Below are 20,026 nucleotides of genomic sequence, written 5' to 3'. Positions count from 1 at the left end.
TTTTTTTCAAAAGATAAAAGACTTTAATAGGTCAAAGATCTCTGTCAATTATAAAAAGTTAAGTAAAACTGGTTCTTGGTCTTACCTGAATCAACGTATTTTCCTCATAGGTCTTGTTTTTTAATATTTTTTGTGCTGTTTTTTTTTCCTGAAATGTTCCCAACAACTTTTATGTTATTTTTCAGTTCCATGACCCTGAATTAAATGTTAGACTTTATGGAGTAGCTATGTGATGACTAATTACCTATTTTTTTTTTTAATGAACAAGTTTCTTGCAATGCAGTTGTCTGGAAACAACTAAAGTCCTGGCTACAATCAAATTTAGAATAAATAGGCAGGACAGGGAGAGAGTTAATAAGGAAGTGAACAAATGCACAAGATAATTGCAGAAGAATAATGCTGTAAAAATACAACAGAGCCAAGTAAAATAAGAGACAGAGTTTAAATAGTGAGGGTTGCTGGTGTATGTATCATGGGAGATTAATGAAACAGTCACACATAACCTGGGACTTAAAGAATGAGGAGCATCTAGGCAACTGAAATAATACTGTTACAAAGAGAACATCAAGAGCATGTGACTTCAAACTGGGTGTGAATTACTATGGCTGGGGAAAGGAAAATGCCTGAGGTCCTATCGCTGAGCCCTAAATACTGCACAGTTGTAAATATGGAATGGTGTGCTAAGACAAGTAAACAAATCTTCACTGATGGTTTGGTGGAGTTGTTTTTTGAATCTTATAAATATGTTCAACATAGCATCACCAGGAGCCTTAATATTTACTTGCTAAATGATCTGCAAAATGAACTTGGGTTTGAAAAATATTTTGGTTTAGTCCCTATCATTCTAAAGACCAACTATGGATTATATTTAAATGAAACAATTTGGGGAAAATAGAAGACTACAATGCTTTGCTTCTTAGTTGATGTATTAGTATTCTTTTAGAGCCAAGATTTGTTAACATTGAAAGAGTTGAAATTGACATACATTAAGCTATAAATTATCACTTTAATAAACTCCCTTGATATGTGATAGTCTCCACTTTCATATTAGAAAAGGCAGAATTGCAAAGTATTATTTGAAAGAGCTTTCATGATTTAATGGATATGCCATTCATATCTCTGAAAATTAGCACAGCTTAATCATGATAAAATACTAATAATATAGCTTACATGTTTTGTAATGGAAAATGAAGCATTTCTCTACAGTGTCACCTTTCAGACAAACTACTCCAAATATGTGGTGCGTTGGCATTGGAATACATGGCAAAGGAAGAATGGTCACTTTCCTGACCCCCCTCCTCACTCATAATACTAAAGATGGAAATATGGAAATCAAAGTTTCTTGTAAGCCTTCTACTATTGAGTTACGGTATAATGATTCCTTTCACTTTGTAATAACTCATGCAATAGATACCTCTGCCATGAAGAAAAGGAGGATGAGCCTAAAACATTTCCTCTCTCCTACAGTAGCAATGCCAAAGCCAGAGCACACTGCTGCTGTATGTCTGTCTTAGCACACACATTTCTTTTGTTAAGGATGACATTGATCTCTCTTCCATGTCATTAAACACTTTCCTAGTCTTGCCAGGTTTGTCAGACTGAACTAACCACTCTCTGATCTCGATTACTTGTATACTTCATAATTTCAGACAATATTTACATTGCTTATTCTTATGCCCCTTCAAGATGTGGGGAATTGATTGCCAGGAACTATAACTTACTCAGTGCTGGTTTCCAAGTACTTGACACAGTGCATTTCAAGTGGTGAGAACTTATCAAACTCTGAGTGAATTATCAACTAATAATCAAACTGTCCACAGATACTTGAAGTTGAAAAAATATCAGAAAGGTTTATTGTTCCTTTCACAAGCTGGTATTGTAGCATTATTATTATTACAATCTAACATAATAACACTGAATTGCCAAAAGCTGATACAAGCATGAGGGACAAAGAAAAGATGAAAAATGCTATGTTTATAGCATTCAGTCAGCATGAATTATGAGGTTCATGAAGCTCATTACCTACATTCTCATATTCTTAATATGTGAATAAATTCAGTTACATCCAACTTCTTAGAAAAACATCCCTTGCCTAAATAAACATAAACTCATATCGAATTCCATTTAGTTGCATATTTTAAACTCCATTTATTTACATGAGCATACAGACTTTCAAACCATTCTAACTATAGTGGGCATCTGAATATATCATGAAAAACACTAAACTTCTAAAAATTCTAGCTGATGAATTTCAGACAAAATGTACTTTCCTTAAAGCTGCACCTGTAATCCCCACAATTGGAGATTCAAGGCACACATGTCTGATCTTCAGCTCAAACACAACCTGGGCCAAAAATGACTCTCTTCCTTTTTGTTTCTCTCTGTGTGTCCCTGTGCCTCTATTTTCTTGTTTGTTTTTATTTCTCTCTGACTCTCTTTCTTTGTCAGTCTGCCTCTGTCCATTTGTTTGTATATCTGTCTCTCTATGTCTCTTTCACTCTCAGCCTGCCTATCTATCTATCTATCTATCTATCTATCTATCTATCTATCTATCTATCTATCTATCTATCTATCAAACTGTCTCTGTCCCTTACTCTCTGTTTCTCTTTCTTTCTTGCTTGCTCAGTTGCTCGCTCTCATTCTCTGCAAAACTAAAACCAACTTGTTTTCTTTAGCAGGGAGTGGCCTGAAATGTAGCCAGGAGAGAAAATGTAATTAATAACTGTCAGCCCATGCACGTGGTCTGGTGTTATAATTAACTTACCTTTGATAATTTCCTAGCAAAACACAAAATGTTTTATCCTGTAAGCAATTATTATTTTGGGTTATGTAGACAGAAAACAAGAGCTCAAAGTCCTCCTTCAGCCAGATGCTGCCCCCTTACTGTCACAGTTAAGTCTTACAATTTATCTTAAGCTCATTTAACAAACCGGACATTCATGACTAAAATGTGAAGGTTGCCAAATTAATAAGGCAACCAGTTTGCATAAAACCACCAACTTATACAGCACATTACCAAAGGAAAGACTACAAAGTAATCAATACAGCTGCCAGCACGTCCCTAATTCAGTGTTTAGTAAGGTAGTTTCTAGAGCTCTCATTAAGAATAAAAGCTTGCAATCCCAACAATGAAGAAGTGTTCCTCTTTCTCCACATCCTCGCCAGCATCTGCTGTCACATGAATTTTTGATCTTAGCCATTACAGAAGATGGCCTAGTTGGCCATCATTGGGAAGAGAGGCCCCTTGGTCTTACAAACTTTATATGCCCCAGTACAGGGGAAACACCAGGGCCAAGAAGTGGCAGTGGGTGGGTAGGGGAGTATGTGTGGGAGTATAGGGGATGTTTGGGATAGCATTTGAAATGAAAATGAAGTAAATACCTAATAAAAAAAATTGGGAAAAAAAGAATAAAAGCAGTACTACAGCCTAAGTGCTCTTTAAGCTATGAAACTCTTAATTCATCTTTCTCAGATAGACCCAAAAGGAAGCAATAGTAATCTGATGTAATCACAAGCTCATTTTTTCTTTTTTTTAATTAGATATTTTCTTCATTTACATTTCAAATGCTATTCTGAAAGTCCCCTATATCCTCCCCTTGCCCTGCTCCCCAACCCACCCACTCCCACTTCTTGACCTTGGCATTCCCATGTACTTGGACATATAAAGTTTGCAAGACCTAAGGGCCTCTCTTCCCAATGATGGCCGACTAGGCCATCTTCTGATACATATGCAGCTAGAGACACGAGCTCTGGGGGTACTGGTTAGTTCATATTGTTGTTCCACCTATAGGGTTGCAGACCCCTTCTTCTCCTTGGGTACTTTCTCTAGCTCATGCATTGGGGGCCCTGTGTTCCATCCTATAGATGACTGTGAGCATCCACTTCTGTATTTGCCAGGCACTGGCATAGCCTCACATGAGACAGCTATATCAGGGTACTTTCAGCAAAATCTTGCTGGTGTATGCAATAGTGTCTGGGTTTGGTGGCTGATTATGGGATGGATCCCACAAGTTCATGTTGGAGGAGAAAATAAATCATTCTTTCCTATTTTGAAAAAAAAATGCATGCACTGGTTTAAACTTATTGTTTGAAAATAAATTGTGTTTTACAAACTTCAAATTTTTATTAGATATTTTCTTCATTTATATTTCAAATGCTATCTCCTTTCCCAGTTTCCTCTCTGAAAGTCCCCTGTAACTTCAATTTTAAAGGTTAACCTCATAACAAAATCATTTATGCCACGACCCTCAGAAGTTTGCAGTTTAACTATTAAGTCATTATTTAGGGCTTAATTTGCTGTTCGCTTGTATCTAAGTCATTAACCTAAAATTCATGACCAGTTCAATCATGAAAAGAAATCTTTTTTCAAGTGCTGGTTTGTTTGTTTTTTGGTTTGTTTGGTTTTTTGTTGTTGTTGTTTTTTTTTTTGTTTGATTTTGTTTTTTGTTTTTTTGAGACAGGGTTTCTCTGTGTAGCCCTGGCTGTCCTGGAACTCACTCTGTAGACCAGGCTGGCCTCAAACTCAGAAATTCACCAACCTCTGCCTCCCAAGTGCTGGGATTAAAGGCGTGTGCTACCACACCCGGCTCCAAGTGCTGGTTTGTTAACAGCTAGTTTCTAAAAAACCTAGTATACCCCAAAGTCCTAGAGTATAGTACAAAAACTTTCTAAAGAAACTTAAAAGTTAGAAAAATGATAATGCTTACTTATAGCATCCCCACATGTATAACGAAAGCTAAGTAATAGGAGGGAATACACAAAAAGCAAATAAAAACACACATGGACTTGTTTGCATCTTTTATCAATCTGAATGTGATTTATACATTTTCATCAATCAGATATTAGTTTTTGAGTGTGTGGAGGAGCCCTTGCCTAGCATGTAGGATGTCCCATGTCCTTCATGCTGCACTGTTCATAAAGTCTACTCCAAATTTCTATATCATCATATACTCATAGTGTGATTTCATAATCTCTCACTCTCCCTCTCTCCTTCTCCCTCTCCTTATCCTTTTTCTCTCTCTCCCTCTCCTTCTCTTTTTGCCCAACCCCCTCTGTCTTCTGCACTCCCTGGTTTGTTGAGTCAGGTTTTCACTGTGTGGCCCTGGCTATCTTTGAACTTGCTCTATAGACCAGGCTTGCCTCGAACTTACAAGAGATCTGCCTGCCTCTGCCTCTGCCTCTGCCTCCCTAGGGCTGGGTTTAAAGATGTGTGCCACCCTCACATGGCATAATTACAAAATGAGATCATGAAACTAAAAAACTCAAGGTTTTCCTGGCAAGTTGCATCATTGGATAATGAGCTATTCAAATGATGGCCTGAGTTTGATCTTATTGTCAACACTGCAAAAACAATGAAAACTGTAATGGTGAAATAGAAAGCACACTAGAATAAAAGATGCTATGATTCAATTGTGTAAAAGAGAAAGGCTCAGCTCCTAAGAGCATGGTCAGAACATCCTGCCTGCTAATTGCAAGCAGTGTGAATATGAAGAATATGCTTTTGTCTTCAATACAGGCATCGACCCTTATAAGTACTAAGTCTTCAAGAAATTCCTCTCATTTATACAGTCTATCAAATCCAAAATATATGAAAATTCAACATAATTTTAAAAATACGGATGATTTGTTATTAAAAGTGCAATTCTTAAGCATATTACCAAGGTTCATTTACACATAGAAAAGATGAAAACATTTTACAGCGTATTTCTATGTGATGAGTGTAATGACAATCTCATAAGACCAAAACATGTTTAAACTATATCCTGTGGTGTTGCAAATGATAGTGTAACTGGCAGTTTATGAGGTCAATCAGCGTCATTTAAGAAGTTACCTGTGATTCCTACTCAATAGTCATGCCTAGCCATTAGCCTTGTTTTACATTTTCTTTCAAAGTGAGGATAAAATATATTGAACTGTATATGTAAAGAGGGATAAAATTCAATTGTAGAATTAATGATTCAGATTAGACTCTTGCTAGAAGCTGTGATGATTACTATTATGAATAGAATGTAAATGAAAAAATCCATGCATATATTTGCTGTTATAAAATAGTTGTTGAATAAGGAAATAGTAAATTCATATGTTAATTATGATGTTTGTCAGGAAATTATTCTAGTGTTATATCATGTTACCATAAAATTCACAATTTCTTCAAATATCAATCTCCAGAGTCATAGAGTTTCATAAAACAATCTTATTCCTTAGATTGAACTTAATGCATTATTATGATTAGGAAGATTATAAAACATGATGGTCATATGCTAATGTTCTCACATATTCTTATTCTTATGCAAAAAACTGGCAGAGTATATAAACAACTAAAAATGTATCAGTTCCTTTATCGCTATATTTTCTTGTCTTTGGAACATACCAGTTGTCATTTTGACATTATGGTGTAAGGACAATGGATGGTTTAAACATTGTGTTTTTTTGGTAGAAATAATATGAGAAAACAATCCTGGTTTCCCAACCTTTACATTTCAAAAATTCTTTCCTTTGCTCTACCTTGAGGAGTTTAAGTATAATGATGGTCTTCCTGCTATAAGAAATATTACAACCGGCTTGTCAATCTTCTATCCCAACGAAATCAATCATGGTGACAGTTGCCACTATGGCCTCCTCCATGTATTTATAAGCATGGAGGAGGACATGTGAGCACCTGCCTCCAAGATTCAGATTGTGTTGATACTATGACACGATAACCTTCCAACAATACCACAAGGTACATAACAAATGAGTTCCTACTTTCATCATGATGTTTTTCTTCAGAAATCAAAGTCCTCATGACTTTTTAATTAGAATTTAATAAAATTTACAATGTAATCAATAAATGGTATTTTAAATGTTTCTTGCACAATGTTTTATCATATAAATAGAAATCAAAGATGATTTGATCAAAATATTTACACAATTTTTGTAACAGGAGGAACTATTTGTTTTGCATTTCATAATAAAATCAGGGTATAAAAGATGTTCAGTTGTGGAGCTATGAAAGCAAAAGCAAAATAAATACTAAAAATTATTATGAATATTCACTATTTTTACAGAACATTAATGAAAACATTGATAAAATTGTCAAAATCATGCTCAAAAACAAGAACTATAACCTTAAAATATAACACACAAGGATTTCATTTACAATACATTGGACTTATATTTGTTAAACTAAAGTTCATGGCAATGAAATATTATTGGGCAACTTCCTGTTCATCAGAATAATTTTCCTATTATATTTAAGGCATTTGGACCTGAATAGGTTCACAGTAGCTGTTAATAAATTATGAATGAATTTATTCAGAAAAATCAATGATTATTTCATTTAACGACTCACTTATTTCTGAGTAAATATGAAAAAAAAATACTTGGCATGGTGGCCCACATGCAATTTTAGTACCGGGTAGGCTAAAGCAAAAGTGGAGCAAATACAAGGTCAGTATGAGCTGAACTGAAAGACTTTGTTTCAAAAAGAAAAAAAAGAAATAAACCTCATCTATAACTGAAACATCACCGAGTCAGTAGCCTGGAAACTCACTAGATACAGATTCAACTTTATCCTCTTTCATGAAATGTTTACGTTTTATTAGGAAAGAGGACCTATTATTCATCATCATAATCATTTCAATTATGCTACACTCATTTAAAAAATTATACACACTCTTTTTATATAATACCTATGTTATTCAGTTGGGAGAAAAGAAGTGGAGAAGGAGGAAGAGAAGAAAAGTAAGAGAAGGAGGAGGAGGAAGAGCAAAAGCAATGAGAGCAGCCACCATCACCTTCTTGCTCAGTGTTGTATATTTTCTGAGGTTGGTACCATGTTTCAAATATCAATATGAGTTAACATCTTAATTTTTCTTAATATGCTTAATCCTTGCAAGGGCTTGACAAAGTGTCACAAGTCTATAGAAATTATCAGATGAACCACAGAATTTAAATTATACTCCGATTTTCCTAACACAATTATTGCACATACATGTACCTCTCTATGTATGTTCGCACACACACACACACACACACACACACACACACACACACACACTCCCAGAGTGATTAGAGTTTTAATTAACTTGAAATAATCAAATGCATACTGGAAGATTAATCTATTAACCTACTTTACTTTTGATATATCGTACATTTATATTTAATCAAAGATCTCTGAAGCTTTCTATTTCTGCACATTGTAAAAAGAGTCCATACACTTTTTGCTTTCATTCTTTCTGATTCTTTTCCATTTACTCAGTTTTTAAAGTTAGAAGTGTTTTAAAAATTGAAGAGTTAAAAATGTTCGGCAAAACAGGAAGAAAATATAGATTTACAACTTCATATTGTGTACTGAAACAAATAAACAGTAAATCACAACAACAAAAAACAAATAATATTTCTGATCATTGATTCCCAACTCTAGTTCTATCCATCATCAGTGAAATTTAGATGTCCATACATTTTTACTTGATATTTCATATTACTGACTTAGAACATTTGCAGATGTAAAAGCAGAACAGTATGGAATTTCTCAAAAGTAGTGCCCAGAAAAATTTAAAAATACTGATATGAGTATGTGAAATCCTTAAAGTTTCTTAGCACTTGTTTGCTGTCTTTTGCTTTCCTTCTTAAACTATGTTTTGGCATGACTATGGTTAGAATTCAAGGCCTTTTACATATGCTAGTCACACCACTAAACTAAAACTTAGTGAACAATACTAAGAATGCATTTGAAAGGATTTTTGTTGCCTACCCACACTAAAAGCAAGAGGAAACCACTCATAGAAATACTTTAAAATGTTCTGTGTACAAAACTGAAATACAGAGTTAATAACCATGCTCAGATTAAATTTCAATAATTTGCTTTTTTTGTAATATTTATGCTCCAAGATCTAGTACAGCTATTGCTTCATTACTTCTAGTTAACAGTTCTCTATCTCATTTTCTACCACCAGTAGTATGAGCATCAGTATCAATAATACAAGAAAACATGAGTCAGATAGGATTTACAGCTAGGTTTAAGTACACGGTGTCACTTCTAGCCTACAAGAAACCAAGATATGTTGGTTCTCTCTCTCTCTCTCTCTCCCTCTCTCTCTCTCTCTCTCTCTCTCTCTCTCTCTCTCTCTCTCTGTGTGTGTGTGTGTGTGTGAGAGAGAGAGAGAGAGAGAGAGAGAGAGAGAGAGAGAGAGAGAGAGAGAGAGAGAGAGACAAAGATAAATGATGAAGAATCCTCTTAAACGTTCCTTGAGTTTGATCTTGGTTTTGTATTCACTATATTAAGAAAGTTCAAAGTTAATTAACAGATAAATATATTCCTTTTATCCCACCACATTTTAAAAGTATGTAATAAGTATTGGACACTGTGATTTCATCCTCAGAGAGTTTTTCAGCTAAATCTATTTGTAATTTCTCCAGGTAACGGAGAGCAGTATCCATGTATGTCAAGAGTGATGTATAATCCATTTTGATGGTTTAGGGCCACTTTCCCCACTCCCTGAAATGGAAAAATCTGCCAAGGGAAGTGGGCCTGCAGCCTTGAACCAGCTGGATTCACAGAAGACATCTGAGTCTCATTGAGTTGAGAAGAGTTTCTTGCTGTTCAGTTGCTCTACCTGCATTCCAGGGAGCATGGTCTCCCGTTGGTTGATGAACATTGGAAACAAGAGCATTCTTCCTGAAACCAGAGTGGTACTGGAAATGTGGAACTGCCTTTACTTGTGAGATAGAAATAACAAAGGAGACCCACATACAGCAGTTGTGCATCCCCTGAGCAGGAACCACAATGACTACTTGTAGCATAATTGAAGTTTTCACTCTGAAAATATGCAAGGCCAGCTTCTCCTGGTGAAGTCCCCTCCTATTTTAAGTACTGTAAATATCACAAGGAATGGAATATGGTCACATTCCTATTAAAAAATAAAGAGTTACATCAAAAATGGAAATGAATTTAACACAGCAGATATCTGTTGTTTTCAGGTCAATTACCTGCACCAATCTTTCTCTGTGTCTTTCTCTCTGTCTGTCTCTGTCTGTCTCTGTCTCTGCCTCTGCCTCTGTCTCTGCCTCTGCCTCTGCCTCTGCCTCTGCCTCTGCCTCTGCCTCTGCCTCTGCCTCTGCCTCTGCCTCTGCCTCTGCCTCTGCCTCTGCCTCTGCCTCTGCCTCTGTCTCTGTCTCTGTCACTCTCTCTCTCTTTGTGAGATGTGAAACATGGAATTCTAAATGGATTGCAATACTACATCACTGGAAACATACATGACAATGGTGATTGCTATGAAAGTCTGAAGAGGAAAACTTGATTAAAAACTTGTTAGGTCATTTACATAGCCCTTTTTAATGTTGTTATACATCTATGAATGAATATACTTCAATCTTTTATACAACTAAACACAGTAAAGGTGAAGACCATGGTCACATCAGTATCCTAAACTTAGGCAGTAGAAAAACAGGCTGAGAGACCACAATTTCTAAGTCCTTGTGTTACTTTTCCTAACATGCCTTTTTTTGTGCTCACTTTTTTTCCCCATGAGGTGTTCAGCTGTGAACCATAGTGACCTCAATCACTATAAATTTATTCATGAGACTTCATGCATACAACACCCTTTAGGAGAAGTAGTCAAAAACCTGGGCTAACCCAACCTTTATTACTTCTCTGCTTACTGAGCTAACTACAAATACAAGCTTTCAATTTAAACACACAGATACTACTATGTAGTAATAGTAAATACATATCTTATCCCTTGAAGATGTTTCTTATGCTCCTCCAGGGAAGGGATATTTGCTTGCCATCTTTATGTAACATCATACAATATTTAGGCCTGTACTGATGAGTAGAAATAACAATGTTTGCCTCAAAATAAGTATACTTTTGAGAGTCAAAGAAATTATTATAATTTGTATAAACACTGACTGTCCTAGATAATTATAATGTATAGTAACCTTAATTAATAAATAATAAATAAAAAACATTTAGAAACATGTTTAATAAAAAATAGTGAATTTTCTTAATTGTTCAATTTGATCTTCCAGCTATGGGATTTTGTTTGCAATGCGCTCATTATATTAAGGTGAGTTAATCTACTATAATGAGAACAATAATTCCTTAACACATTATAGAATTCTATTGAATATGTTTATGTGGCTATAATTTGCTTGAGAGTCATGAATACTTCCACAAAATACTTATTTGCAGCCTTTAAAATTATTTCTTGAGATTATAATGTAACTATATTATTTTGAAATTCAAACCACGTTCAAAACTTTTAAATATCTACTATTGAAATCAAAGTCACTTGAATCTCCCAGGACTCTACGAGGTTGACCCAACTTAAACTCCCAGGAATGGTGGATAAGGAGTCTGAACCAGCCATCTAATGTAACTAGCCATGGCTTCTAGTGGAGGGACTGGGACATCAACACAGCCACAAAACTGTAGACATAGCAATTGTTCTGCCTACAAGATGTACTAGAGTAATGGTGGCACAGAACTTGTGGGAGTGGACAACCAATGACTGGTCCAACTTGAGATTCATGCCACTAGAGGAGGCCCACATCTGATGCCGTGTGGAGAGCCAGAACTAGAGGCTGCATAGCCCAGAGACCTAGGATAGAACCAAAGGGGACCAAAGTTGGTGGTGTGGAAGGGAGAAAGTCAAGAGAGACTAAAGTATCATTGGTTCTAATTCCTTCTCAGCAGAAAGTATACAGCTCAGTGGTTTTTATATTCATATTTAAATCTTCTCAAGAAATATTTAGATTTACTTTATGATTTTTCATTTATTGTGAAATAATTTATGAAGGAATAAGTAAGGGAAACAAATAAGTCTATGATAATTCAAATACAAGTAATGAGTAAAATATTGTATACTGCCATACTCTATCAAATTTCTATCTATATCTATGTATCTATCATCCTTCTATCATCTATCTATATCTATGTATCTATCATCCTTCCATGTACATCCATCCTTTTCACATCTTTTATCTCTCTACCATCGCATCCAACTGCCTAGACAAACAGAATGACTTTGGCCATCTTAAGTAAATTTGTCAATTTATTTATGTTAAAAATAAATTAACATTCAGGTTCAGTTGCATGTGGCTGCAGTTCTGGTGTGACTCAGACAGAAAGATGACTTAAATACAGTCACCCAAAGTCAGGTTTGTTAATCTAGTAGCCTTGTATAAAACAATAAGAAATAATCATGTTTTTTGATAGCATATAATATCACAATATAATAAAAATAATGCTTCCATGTATAATAAGGATTCAAATATCTCTGATGGACTAGCCTATGATTCAATTTGTTGATATGTTGCAAGGAGAGGTTTGATGATAAAGATTACCATGCACCAGAATAAATTTTAAGTACTTTAACTATGGCAGTTTTTTCATCTGCTCTAGATTGTAATTTGCTATCTTGACAACAATAAAATATGAATAGGAAATACACTTACAGCAAGAGCCCAAGAGGATATGTGAAGCAAAGGAAGTACTACATAGATTGATAATTGTGCTTCCTTTTGAATATCACATTCTGTTATAAATCTACTTCATTCAAATATAAGCAGATTCTTATAGCAATAAAGTTACTAGTCTTTGTTATAAAATGGTATCACATTAGGGTGTTATCTAAATTAGCATTCTTTTCCACAAATTTCCAAGTGATTTTAAAGTAGACCATCAGGAAAGAAAAAGAAGCAAAAAATAATTACAGGAAAAACAGCAGGTTTCCCTTAGGAAATTCATTGAGAAAGACATTTTCTTGACAGTTTCGCAACAAGGACCTCTGAGACAAGCTCCAATCAATTTTATATTAAAAAATTAAAGATTTTAAATTTATTGATGAACCTGGTTTCTCATGTATTGTTATGAATGGAATATATGTGTGGTGGGGAGGGGCATTCAAATAGCACTTATTCCAGAGTTAAACTAGTAAAGAGAAACAATAAAACTATATTTGTAAATATTCCTTCATGAAGCTAATGGATTAGGAAGGTGAGCACTCTATCTTCTTATAGTTGTAAGGCAGAAGGCATCCATTTTTATTACCTAAGGGACCAAGTCTGAAAACTCAAGAGGGACATCATAGAAGAATGTGCTCTCTTACTTCACATCTCCCACAAACTAGAAAAGGTTAAATTCCATTGTTCTCAAGTGTTAATAAAAATGATAATCTAAAGAACAATGCATTTTCAAAATATACTCTCAAATACTGAAACAGGCAGCCATTCTAGGTTATATTTGTCATTTATCAGGAAGTGTATCATTATTTTAATCAAGCTTCTATAGCTATTACTAAGGATTTAAATTGTATCAAAAGTATGTATTTTTTCACTGATATCTTTTACCTTCATTGTTCCACAAAGGTAAGATTATAATGGATTTCAAGTTGTGTATGTCTTTTAACAATGATGACCTAATTTTCTGAAAATAGACATGATCCCTATGCTCCCTGTCTTTTATGACAGAGAATTGTACTTTAAAACCACTTTCTAGAAAGGCATGGCTACTATCTATATCCCTCAAAGGAAAATGTGAGATCTCCCTTCAGTGTGCTTATTTTACTTACAGAACTTATCATGGATTCATGTTTCACAAAGTCAATTTTATTCTATTCTAAAGCACGTTGTTTTTATATGCTACCAAAACTACGACATTCAATATTCTAGTGCTTGTTTCCCACCCTGTTCTGATGACAATAATCAATGTTTGACTTTGCAGATAAGTTTTATTAACATTTGGCTAAATAGTGATTCGTTGAGCTTGTATTTTATGAAAGAGGCACTATATGTACAACAGTAAGTTCTAACCTTTATGAGAAGATAAATGGCATTGCCTTCAAAGAATCGACCATTACTTACTTTGTGGTAGAGGAAGAGATTAATAAAATTTGAGTATTTGAGTATACTTTAAAATTATAAAGAGGCCAGCAATGGATGGTGAAGTAAGATCCCACCTCTAAGCCTACTATTCGTGTACAGGGGGTGAAGAAACTGGGGAAGGACAGTTTTTTGGGGGAATGTCACAAGAATATGAAACAAACAGAACACAAGGGAGCTATCATCTCTAACAATAATAGTAGTCTCATTTTCATTTTGGGAATGAAAGAAAATCATGTGTTGTCCTTTCTCAGCAACACTTAATGGGCAATTTGTCAAGAAATTTAAAAGGGTATGTATGCTTCCTTGAAATCTCAGTGAGAACCTTTGTTCATTCCAACACAATCAAACGTATTTTATAGACTCCAACTCTGAATATTAAAAGGGTTGATGCGTATTGCTAAAAGCTGCACAGCTAGAAAGGTTTAAAATGGCTCCCTAGCAAGGATAGCACTGAATACTAGCTATTAACCTGATATGGAAATGGCTATCTTTTCTTAGGAGTAGAGCTCATGCAGCTACCTGCCTTTTACTCATGCACAATTTTCAGGAAGGGTCACAGGACCCATTAGCTATGTACCCACCTGCATGCGGGAGTAGCCCACAGTGTGACTCTCCCATCTTTCGGAGGGTTTTGTTTTCGCACTGCTCGATGCCCAGTTGGTCAAGAAAAAGTCCAATGGGTCACTTGCCAGTGCTGCAGACAGCAAAGCTGCTGGCACAGCCACATGCTCTGTGGAGAAGAAGCATCTAGGACGACGAGGTGAATAAGACACGGGAATCATCTCAGAAATCAATGCTGTTTTCACTTGGCGGGGTTACTTATGAATTGAGTTCTTCTCCAGAAGAAAGAAATGTGACTTGGAAGTTAGGTGGGTCTGAATCCAGGGTGTCAGGAGTTCCTGCATAGTTGTAGGACCTTAGAAAATGTACTCAAGGTCTCCTGGCCTCTCTATCTTCAGATGTTAAATAAGACTAGTACTATTTTCATCCTTGATTGCTGTAATAATTTTAGGGAAGTATGCAGCATCCAGGACTGTACCTAACATTTTTATCTCTGCATGTGCATGCAAGTGTTAGGCGAAAAGAGGGCTGGGTGTCCTCTGGAGCTGAAGTTATAAAGGGTTACCAGTTACCTGACTTGGGTCCCTTGAAAGAGCAGCAGGGACTCTTAACTGTTGTGTACTCTTCAGCACCAGGGAATTATTTGTCATTAATAATTCTATATATTTCCACTCCTCTTATAATTTCACCCTTACAAGACAGTTTCTTTGTACTGCATTGCTTGTGTTGACTGAAAATGGAGTGACTACTTACAAATGTGTAATATTTCCTATAAAATACATGGATTATTATACTTGAATTGTACTAATGACAATGATACATCTTTCCTTGTACCTGGATGGACCTCACTTTCTCGTTTGTGTACTAAAACAGAACACAACCCATTTGGTGCATCTTGTATTTTCCTCCCTTTTGGTTATAAATGAAAACCTGTCACTTGGAGCTGCCTATAGCAAATAACCATTATTTCTTCCCATGTGTCTTACTTCATCAAATCAGAAACTATTCACTAGTAAACTTTTATGAAGCAATACAAGACTAAAATAATACTATACCAAACAAAACACACCTAACAATATCCCCTGTACCTCTGCCATACTGAGCACTCTCCTCTTGGATACACAACCCCATGAAATCTAAGAGTCTGGCCTCAGTGTACAGAATGGAATTAATTATAACCCTTAGTGTGTGAATCACTATTATCATTGCACCACCCATGGCTCTCTTGCTATAATTAATTTGTTATTTAAAACTATGCACTGTGAATATCCAATTTTAGGAGATAATGCCAACATTTTCCTAAGTATTTGTACAGATTTGTATTTCTGACAGCAGTCTAGAAATGATCCACTTGGTTCATATTCCTATAAATGCTTGATTCTTTTAAACTTTTATACTTTTATCAGTATAAACAATATGAAACATTCCCTTTTGGCTTTATGTTCTCTATTCTATGAGGCTGTTTTGTGACCCCAAACTAAGGATTGTGATTCTTTTCTTCCTAGACATTAAAGATTTAAGAATATAAGAACAACAAAAACAATTTAAAAATAAGTATTAACATGATATAAGAATATGGAAATAACTATTTTTCAGTAATGAAAGTGCACAATCTAATATATGACTCATAAAATGACGGTCTCCAGTCCGAAATGATAGAACAGTGGCAAATTAAAGAAAAATAGAAAGTATCATGATGACATTAATCTTTAGTCCCAGTAAAGGTAGACAAATCTCTGTGAATTCTAGGGCAACCTGGTGTACACAGTGAGACTCTGTCTAGAAAAACAAAACTAAACTGAAAACAAGAGAAGACAAAACAAACAAGATACTTTTCAACAAGAAGGAAAATTGACATAGTGTGTACCATCAAAAGGTACCTATGCAAAGGGCTTAAATGGCACATAGGAAATAAATGCCTAATGAGATGAACAAAGTAACTGCAAAATAGGGATATGTTACATGAAAATATATAAGGGCACTTTCTGAAAGAGCCTTAGCTGCAATGCAGGGGTCCTCACCTCTTTGTTCGTGCATGATCATTTTTTTTTAGAATTAATTTTTTATTAGGTATTTTCCTCATTTACATTTCCAATGCTATCCAAAAAGTCCCCAATACACTCCCCCCCTCCACTCCCCTACCCACCCACTCCCACTTTTTGGCCCTGGCATTCCCCTGTACTGGGGCATATAAAGTTTGCAAGTCCAATGGGTCTCTCTTTCCAGTGATGGCCAACTAGGCCATCTTTTGATACATATGCAGTTAGAGTCAAGAGCTCTGGAAACCTTGAGAGTCCAGAGATGTTGGTGAACATTTAATTTCAATCCTATTAATCCCTGATAGTGCTGACAGTGTAAGAGGAGCTATTTCAGCATAATTCAAGGATAATTTTGTATTATTATCCAACTAGCACCCAGACACTTTATGCTACTCATTTTTTATTGTAATCTTCATAGACAGAAAGAGAAGAGGAAAAACCAGCAATCTGATTTTTTAAAAAAGCATTAAGATGTTTACAACAAATTGTGTGAAAAGTTATGAATAATTTAGAGCAATAAACAGCATATTTTCTCTGTGGCAGAAGTGTTTTGATATGTTAATTGGAGTGTTTTGCTTTTTTCAAAAGTAGGTTGTACCATTTTTAGTTTTAATGCAAACTTAATGCATTATCTATTAATATGAAGATTCAAATTTAACAATCTTAGATTTTTATACTTTTTGAAAAACCATAAACTGAGAACTTTATATTCTCTATGGCATGGATATCATGAAATATAATGATGACAGAGCTTCTGGATCTGTATTTGCTAATGAGTACTTTTCAAATAGTCACCAACCCACTTCTGGAGGCTTTGAGAACCTGGTTATCCTTTTCCCTTCCCAGAATCTAGTGAATAGCCCGTCTCACAGCTGTAACTCTGCCATAGGGACTCAAAATCAGTGTACTGTGGAAAAGATATTAAATATTTTTAAAGACCACAATTCAATGTTAGATGATAGCAATAACATTAAAGAAATTTGTCTGAGAACAGGCCATCAATTATAATGTAGGGTACATGGAAACTACATTCAAATCTGATTAATTACTTCACTTTCATTTGCTCAGTTGGGAAACCCAATATATAAGTCAATTCTATGAACTGGTAGATAATAAGAAAGGAAGAACCCAATTTAGTCAGCCAGAGATACAGCTCAGTAGTCAACTACTTGCCTACTATGCGCAAGGTCTTGGATTCAAACCACAAAAGGAAATGGTTGTATGATAGTAAAAGAGGACTGTAGGTAGACTGTAAGTTTCTAAAAGTTGTGCCATTGGGAAAACAAAACCACTTCGACCCCACCAATCTCAATACCTGAAAACAACCCTAGCAAGACAGTCACCTGGTGGCCAAGCCAGTCGGTTACAGGTTTAAACATTACAGAGCCCTATACCTAGAGACATCTGTATGACATACAGATGAGAAATCTAGTGCTATATTTCTATCTACTTGTAAGAGTTTCTTTTGGGTGGAATGGCTGTCCATATTGACAACATCTCCTAATCGGCCTCTTCTTCTTGACACATTCTCTCACTTTACCTACTTCACCTTTATTCCTCTTACTTATTTAACACAAGTTCACAGGTCACATCCACTCTGTTCTCAATGCTTATTGGCTCCCATGAGCTCCCACAAAGATACACGTCTCAAATCATATGCTTTGAAATACACTTCCTTCTGGCCTCTCCACACTCCCAGGTCAATTCTGTCTTCAATTTTAAGCTCAGAACTTCTTACACATTGCTGACATACAAGCTACCCTCTAGTTGTTGATCTCTCGTTGGTCTCATAGTGCCTTACCTGATCTTTCTTTTCAGTAATAGGTTTTTAAATAGACATTTTCCAAGAGACTTAATCACTTTTAAAATTTGTTCTGTTGCAACCCTGATACCTCAACAGCATGGCTGCCAAAACAGGACCCAAAGAAATACTACAACAATAGACATGTGGACACAGAAGTAAAAAATCTCACCAGACCCTACACCCAAACAAATCTAAAAGGTCCTACCCTTACAGGCAACTAAGCAATGCTGAGGAAAGAAGTCTTCCCTAGGGACTGGTTGCCTGATTGTTTATCCACTACCAATTGGTGATTCTTGAAGTCATATATGTACTAGTAACACAATATGGAGTATGTATGATGAATTCACATACTATGCAGCACATATCTACCTGTATACTTCTCTATATATCCATATATATCCATATATATTCATATATATGAATATATATAAGGCACAAGAAAGAACAAGAAAGAAAAGTAACAATAACAATTGGAAAAGAGATCATGAGTTTAAGAGGATTGGGTAGGGGTGGTTGAAGGGATGGGGAAATGATGTAATTATATTTTAATTAATATATATTAGTTCTATCTTTTCTTTTCTTTTTTTTAAGATTGGTTTATTTATTATGTATACAGCATTTTGCCTGCAGGCCAGAAGAGGGCACCAGATGTCATTGGAGATGCTTATGAGCCACCATGTGGTTACTGGGAATTGAACTCAGGACCTCTGAAAGAGCAGCTAGTGCTCTTAACCACTGAGCCATCTCTCCAGCCCCCTAGTTCTATCTTTGCTTGATAAATTTGAAGATGTCTCTGAAATATTAGGGTTCTATGTTAGAAATGCATGGTCATTATTTTTACTTTTAGAATCAGTGTTTATGGTTACACAATAACATAAAGATCTTTTCATAACCTAAAAATATGACTTTTTTTTAAAAGGAAGGAGTGCCAGAATCATCAAAGTGAATATTCATTAAAGAGCAGTAAGAAGAGGCAAACAGTGTGAGGAAGTTATGCTGCACTCAAGTGTTAGCACATCAAGTACCAAAGTAAGGCTTTAATATAATTGTCAAAAATATAGTAGAATAAAGACAATCATTTATGCTTTTATATCCAGGGGAACATGATGTGTTTTCTTAAAAACAATTAGCAGATAAGTCTATGTCCAACTTAAAGGAAGCAAAGATTTGCAGAAATGTAAAGTTTTAAAAATACCAAAGAATGGAAATGAGTAATTCATTAACCTTCATCTAACATTTATTAAAAACATTTACTGGACACTTTCTTGCTGTGCATAAACATTGCTTAAACTGTTAAAAGACAACTTTTCAGTTGGGACCCCACTAAATTTGTAGACTCAATAATAGTTTGAATATTATTTTTTATTAAATATAAAAATATTAAGAACCATCTGTTGAAATCTTAAAGGGGCAAGCTTCAAGAACAAGAGAAAAGAAAGGAATGCCGGTATTAAAAAACAACAACAACAAACAACAACCAAACAAAAATTTCAGAAAATTTCAGACAAGTGTTGCATTTTACAAGCATTTGAAACTATGCCATTTTGTGGACAAGCACTGTATTCTGGCTACAAACACCATGTTCCTTTCCCACTAAGTAGCCAGAAACATCAGCCACCTGGTTTGACCTTATTTTTAAGTAAAATGTATTTTTCAAGAATATGCATAGGGGTTTTAATAATTACCAGATGGTAATTATTATAAGTTAAAAAGTTCAAGAAGTTCCGTTTATGATATTTCGATGACACACTTATGT

The 20,026-nt window shown here is 35.2% G+C and overlaps 1 protein-coding gene and 3 non-coding genes across 5 annotated transcripts in view; all 4 read right to left on the bottom strand.

The window, feature by feature from the left end:
* Positions 1-20,026, bottom strand: part of Htr2c (5-hydroxytryptamine (serotonin) receptor 2C) — a 234,814-nt gene that overhangs the window by 188,334 nt on the left and 26,454 nt on the right. The gene's annotated exons all lie outside the window — the stretch shown is intronic.
* Mir764 (microRNA 764) lies at positions 6,578-6,685 on the bottom strand. Its single transcript, NR_030433.1, has one exon. It is a non-coding gene; the product is annotated as a microRNA 764 (primary transcript).
* Positions 9,435-9,539, bottom strand: Gm22650 (predicted gene, 22650). Its single transcript, NR_128564.1, has one exon. It is a non-coding gene; the product is annotated as a predicted gene, 22650 (primary transcript).
* Snora35 (small nucleolar RNA, H/ACA box 35) lies at positions 14,436-14,554 on the bottom strand. The gene has a single exon (NR_028446.1). It is a non-coding gene; the product is annotated as a small nucleolar RNA, H/ACA box 35 (small nucleolar RNA).

This window comes from Mus musculus, chromosome X (genome assembly GCF_000001635.26).
Source record: "Mus musculus strain C57BL/6J chromosome X, GRCm38.p6 C57BL/6J".
Taxonomy (NCBI): Eukaryota; Metazoa; Chordata; class Mammalia; order Rodentia; family Muridae; genus Mus; species Mus musculus.
Note: the sequence above shows the minus strand (reverse complement) of the source record. Positions and strands in the feature narration are given on the sequence as shown.